The sequence below is a fragment of the Carlito syrichta genome, unplaced genomic scaffold (assembly GCF_000164805.1).
Source record: "Carlito syrichta isolate Samal-C Ts95f unplaced genomic scaffold, Tarsius_syrichta-2.0.1 Scaffold314867, whole genome shotgun sequence".
NCBI classification, from domain to species: domain Eukaryota; kingdom Metazoa; phylum Chordata; class Mammalia; order Primates; family Tarsiidae; genus Carlito; species Carlito syrichta.
In genome coordinates, this window is record NW_007258963.1 from 31,559 (window position 1) to 38,165 (window position 6,607).

General features: G+C 46.3%; 2 pseudogenes; one reads left to right on the forward strand and one right to left on the reverse strand.

Moving 5' to 3' along the window:
- Positions 1-4,801: 4,801 nt before the first annotated feature.
- Positions 4,802-6,221, reverse strand: LOC103274713 (annotated as a pseudogene).
- The window catches only part of LOC103274717, an 18,773-nt pseudogene continuing 18,230 nt past the window's right edge, over positions 6,065-6,607 (forward strand).

A 6,607-nucleotide genomic window follows, 5' to 3' on the forward strand; every position in this document is an offset into this window, starting at 1 on the left:
CAGGTCGAGGCTGCGGTGGCCGGGAGCAGCCACTGCACTCCAGTCTGGGCGACAGAGTGAGACTCCAACTCAAAAACAAACAAAAAAATACTGTTATTTCTGGCTGGGCGTGGTGGCTCATGCCTGTAATCCCAGTACTTTGGAAGGCGGAGGCGAGAGGATTGCCTGAGCTCAGGGGTTCAAGACCAGCCTGGGGAACTTGATGAAACCTTGTCTCTACAATAAATAAAAAAATATGGGCTTGGTGGCTCAGCCTGTAATCCCAGCACTTTGGGAGGCCGAGGTGAGTGAATTGCCAGAGCCCGCGGGTTTGAGAACGGCCTGGGCAACTTGGCGAGACCTCTTCTCTACAATAAATCAAAAATTAGCCAGGCGTGGTAGTGCGCACCAGTAGTTCCAGCTACTTGGAAGGCTCAGGAGGAAGGATCGCCGGAGCCCAGCAGGTCAAGGCTGCAGTGGCCAGGAGTGTGCCACTGCACTCCAGTTTGGGCGACAAAGTGATACTCCAACTCAAAAAAAACAAAAACAAAACAAAAACACCCAACAAATAAATAGATAAATAAAAATTAGTTGGGTATGGTGGCGCACCGGTAGTTCCAGCTACTTGGAAGGTTAGGGTGAAAGGATTACTTGAAGCCAGCAGGTTGATGTTGCAGTGGCTGTGATAGTGCCACTGCGCTCCAGCCTGGGTGACAGAGTGAAACTCTGACTCAAAAAAAACCCAACAGCTGTTATTTCTGTGATATTTTAAATACCTGCTTGACTTGTTTTAGGTTTTGAGCCATTAAGTGCCCATGGAAAGGCCTGGAGACATGTATGTTCACAGTACCTGGGCCACTAGCTATAGGGAAGAGCCAAGCCTAACAAGCCAAAGATCCTTCCACCTCAGCCTTCCAAGTAGCTGGAGCTATGGGCAAGCTCCACCACACCCGGTTAATATTTTGATTTATTGTAGCGATAAGGTCTCACCAAGTTGCCAAGGCTGGTCCCAAACCTGTAGGTTCAGGCAATCCTCTCACCTCAGTCTCCCAAAGTGCTGGGATTATAGGTGTGAGCCACCGTGCCGGACTGAACTAACTTTTATTTATTTATTTTTTGAGTCGGAGTCTCATTCTGTCACCCAGACCGGAGTGCAGTGGCCACTCCCGGCCACCGCAGCCTCGACCTGCTGGGCTCCGGTGATCCTTCCACCTCAGCCTTCCAAGTAGGTAGAACTACAGGTGCACGCTACCACACCCGGCTAATTTTTGATTTATTGTAGAGATGAAGTCTCACCAAGTTGCCCAGGCGGGTCTCGAACCCTCAGGCTCAGGCAATCCACTCACCTCAGCCTCCCAAAGGCGCGAGATTACAGGCTAAGCCACCAAGCCTGGCTTGAACTAACTTTTATTCATTCCAAATGGGACCCTTGAAAGCCATGTTAGGCTTATTTGACATTATATAGGAAGCATTGTATAATAAGAAACGGTATTGAACTTTGTGTTATATTTGTTTGGATACATTATTAATATGTTTCAAAATTGTATGAGATGCCTAAAAACCTGATATTGGTATATGCAGATATTGGTATATGCATATTGGTATATGCAGAAATTGCTTTATTCTGATGCTTTTTCCTAAAAGCTCTTTGCAAATCCTAAAGTGCTGTGACTTCAAGAAATTCATAGACACAAGTACTCTTGAAGACAGATTTCTGATAACTTTACCATTGGACTAGATAAAAACTTCCAGAACTCTAATTAAAAAAAAAAATGGATGAGTTCATGACAATTGCTAACCCAACATCAGACAGAGCAAGTATGAATTATATGGAACTAAACTGATACAAGGTTAGTATGGTTTGTTTATTTATTTATAGGAATGTACAAGTGAGGATAAACTACATAAGGAGGCTGCCTTCAGGTGAAGTTTGGGCTTCTAACTGGCCCTCACTCCCCCGCGTAATGACCCAAGTACACTTTGATTGTCACATGCCCCCTTCCCCTCTTCTCTCCCTCTTTTAGCAGTGTCCAGTAACTGCCAATCCCTCCCTTGTGCTAGTGTGATTAATGTTCAAGGCCCATTTATGAATGAGAACATGAAGTATTCAGATCTTTATTTCTGTGATAGTTCACGTAGTATGATGGTCTCTGACTCCATTCAATTTGCTACAAAGTCCATGATTGTGTTCTTCCTTATGGCTACATAATACTCCATCATGTATTTGTACCACATTTTCTTTATCCAGTCCACTTTTGGTGGGCAGTAGGGTTGGTTCAATTTTTTTGCTATTATGAATAGTGCGGCAATAAACATGTGTGTGCAGGTGTCCTTTTTGCAGAATGATTTAAATTCCTCTGGGTATATTCCCAGGAGAGGGCTTGCTCTATTGTATGGAAGGTCAATTTTTAGTTATTTCAGGAATTGCCATGTGAAATGGCTTTTTAAATCCTTTTTTTTGAAACATTGCTCATTCTTTTTGTTTTGTTTCCCAGAGTCAAGAAAACATTTTTTTTCTTTTGCGCTGTTGATAGCTTACAGCAATTGAGTAAAGTACATTTTGTGAGCAAAATTGCCACATTTACCTTTCTTCCTTCTCCTTCTCCTCCTTCTTCTCCTTGGCTCAAGCAATCCTCCTGCCTCAGACTCCCAAGTAGCTGGGATTATAGGCAAGCACCACCATGCTTGACTTGTGAGTATTTTTATTTTATGGTAATATAATTATTTATATAAATTTTTTGTACGAGGACACATTGGAAATGCTGGTTGTTTTATCAACTCTTTGACTGGAATGTAAATTTTTTTCTTTTATTTTCTTTCTTTTTTTGAGTTGGAGTCTCACTCCATTGCCCAGGCTGGAGTGCAGTGGCAAGCTCACGGCAACCCCAGCGTCCACCTGCTGGGCTCTGGCGATCCTTCCGTCTCAGCCTTCCAAGTAGTTGGAACTACAGGTGCGCACTACCACGCCTGGCTGATTTTTTATTTATTGTAGAGATGAGGTCTTGCTAAGTTTCCTGGGCTGGTCTCACACCCACTTGCCTCGGCCTCCCAAAGTGCTGGGATTACAGGCTGAGCCACTGAGCCTGGCTGGGATGTAATTTTCTGATGCAACCAGATTACTTTGAGGGATAAAGTTTGACTTTATAAAGCAAATAAACTTGAAAAAACACTGGCTTGGTATGCTGTCTAGACACTTGCCTTGCGGTGTTTCTGACCTTGCAGTAAGTAAAGAGTGTCACTTTCTTTTTTTTTTTGAGTTGGAGTCTCACTTTGTCACCCAGGCTAGAGGGAAGTGACATGCTTCTGGCCACCGCAGCCTTGACCTGCTGGGCTCAGATGATCCTTACGCCTCAGCCTTCCAAGTAGCTGGAACTACAGGCACATGCCACTGTGCCTGGCTAATTTTTTGATTTATTGTAGAGATAAGGTCTCGCCAAGTTGCCCATGCTGGTCCTCTCACCTCAGCCTCCCAAAGCGCTGGGATTATAAGCATGAGCCATCGTGCCTGGCCAAGAGTGTCACTTTCTGACAGACCCAGGAACCTCAAAATATTTGGAAGACCTTGAAAAGAGAGGAATTCATTCAATTCATACAGGGATTTCAGGCACCTGCAATTCTTTGCCATTGTGCTACAAACTCATATATCCTCTCCACAGCTACCAACTTGGCTCTTGGTGTGTGAAATTTCTAGAGAGTTTCAGAAAGGGGATTGGTGGAGTGCAGAAAATGATTGCCCAAAATATGGGGCTTAGACTGCTGAGTGCTTTTGAAAATTGAAATGCTTAAGAAACAAGCCTCATGATATGGGTCCACTAAGCATAGAAGAGAAAGAAAGCAAGCTTCAAGTCAAGGTTTCTTTAACTTTGTTTTTCCTCTCCCAGGCTCAGGGAAGAACTCTTTCTATTTCTAGAATTTCCTCATCTGACCAAGAAATCTTCTTCTTCTTTTTTTTTTTTTAGAAGTCTGTGATTTTATTTTCAATATTTTGGAAGTTTTCAGGAAAAAAGATTAGAATAATACAATCATTGAAATTATTCAATGAACTATAAATGCTTAGGAGAGGAAGGGAGTTTTATACTTATTTTCATTTATTTATTTATTATTTATTTTTTGAGTTGGAGTCTCACTCTGTCGCCCAGGCTGGAGTGCAATGGCACACTCAAGGCCACTGCAGCTGTGACCTACTGGGTTCAGGCGATCCTTCTGCCTCAGCCTTTCAAGTTGCTGGAACTACAGGCATGTGCCACCACACCAGCTAATATATTTTTTTTAATTGTCGAGAGGTTTCACCAAGCTGACCGGGCTGGTCTCGAACCCATGAGCTCAGGCAATCCTCTCACTTCTGCCTCCCAAAGTGTGGGATTATAGGCGTGAGCCACCACACCCAGCCTCATTTTTAATCATTTAAAACAAAAGAATAGGCCAGGCACAATGGCTCAAGCCTGTAATTTCAGCACTTTGGGAAGTTGAGATGAGGGAACTGCCTGAGCCCATGGGCTCAAGATCAGCCTGGGCAACTTGGGGAGACCTCATCTCTACAATAAATCAAAAGATTAGCACGTGGTAGCGCGTGCCTGTAGTTTCGGCTGCATGGAAGGTTGAGGTGGAAGGATCGCCAGAGACCAGCAGGTCGAGGCTGCAGTGGCTGGGAGAGGGCCACTGCACTCCAGCCTGGGTAACAGAATGAGATTCTGACTCAAAAAAAAAAAAAAAAAAAAAAAAAAAAGAAATACATAACACTGGAACAGCAACTAAGTGTGATCATTTGGTTCACTTCAGAAGGCCTGTGGTCCAGCTGTCAGCCACACATATCTTTGAGTTCTCAGCGGAGAGTGACCAGTTCTTCTGAGGAGGCAGGGTGAATGGAGATTGTGTTGTCAAAGTTGGCCTTCATGGCTCCCATTTTCACTGCAAAAGCAAAACCCTGCAGCATTTCTTCACAATCAATTCCTTGCATGTGGATCCCAACCACCTTTTCCTCTTTGTTGGCACAGACCATTTTCATCACACATTTTGTTATTCTTCAGGTAACTGCCTGATACATTGGAGTAAAGGTGGTTGAATAGGTCTTCACATTTCCTTTCCCATATTTAGAAATGGCCTCATCTTCCATGAGTCTCACTGTCCCAAGAGTGGGGTGACCCAAGACCACAGTTGGGATATTGTCATAATCTGATTTGGAATCTTCTTTGCAATCAAAAAGTCGATGGGCAAGTTTTCAGCCAGCAGCTTTTGCAATTAGAGTAAGAAGAGCTTTTCCACAAACATCCCCAACTGCATAGATGCCTTTTATGCCGGTATTCCGGAACTCATCTTCTATAATATGACCTTTGTCATCAGTTTGAATCCACAGATTGTTTAAATTTAGGCCCCTGGAATTTGGGTCCCACCCCATGGCCCAGAGCAGGCAGTCAACATCTAGAATTGTGGTCAAGGCAGGTTTCCTACTAGGAACTGCAGTAACCATGCAGACTTCCAAGCCAGATGAAATCTTCTTAATTTCCTTGACCTGGGAGAACTTCAGCACCTCCCCACCAGCATTCTCCAGCTCCTCCGTGCAGTTGAGGTTGATTATTGAATTAAAATTTCCAAGTACCTTATCATGCTGTATCATCAGTGATGTCTTAGAACCTAGGGTTGAAAGGATTCCAGCTATCTCCACAGCAATGTAGCCTGCACCAACAAGGATGCTGTGGCCAGGCAATTCTTCCAGTTGAAAAAAATCCATTGCTGGTTATTCCAAGGCTGGCATCTGGGATCTGGCTTTCATGAGGATTAGAGGGCACACCTCCTGTGGCAATCAGAATGTGCGGAGCAGTGAATCTTTTCCCACTGACCTCAAACGTGGGCGAGGGATCACTTGTGAATGCTGCATGGCCGTGGATGATTTCTATATGGGATTTAGTTAGACTGTTAGACTGTTCTGGTTGATGGTGTTCAGGTGGCTCACATGAGCATTAATAACCCGCCGACTAAATTTGCCCTCATAGTCCACGTGGTCGTGCATGGATTCAGAGTGGACGGCTGTGTTCCACATCACCCTTTTGGGTACGCATCCAACATTCACGCAAGTGCTGTCCAGCTTATGGCTCTCCAGCACCGCGGCCCAGGCGCCCAACTATGCCTCCCCGCGCGCTGGCCAACCCACCCGAGCCGCCCGGGATCACCAGGTAGTCGCAGAAGGCCCCCGCGCCCGCGGCGGGCATCTAACCCGGCGGCTGCGGCTCCTGCGGGCAAGCCAGGCTGCGGGGCCGCGGGCGGGGTCGGGGGCGGTGACAACCGAAGGCCTGGGGAGGCGCGCGCCGCCCACCGCCGACTCGGCCGCGCCCAGAACCGGTGGCAGCAGGTGCACGCGCGCGGAAGTGGCGCGCCGAGGCGTGTCCCTGGGGAAGAGGGGTGCGGGCCCCCGGCAAGCGGAGCCTCATGGTGATCAAGCACCGGCTGCGGCCAAGAAATCTTACCAAAAGAAGTACAGTTGCCTTCCATCCCCTCCCTGTTACCTCACTCTGTTGCTGCAGAGACAAGAATGCAGCCTCTCACCTGGACGGACTTTTCCATGAGAAAATGCCTGCCTCGCCGGGCTCGGTGGCTCAGCCTGTAATCCCGCGCCTTTGGGAGGCTGAGGTGA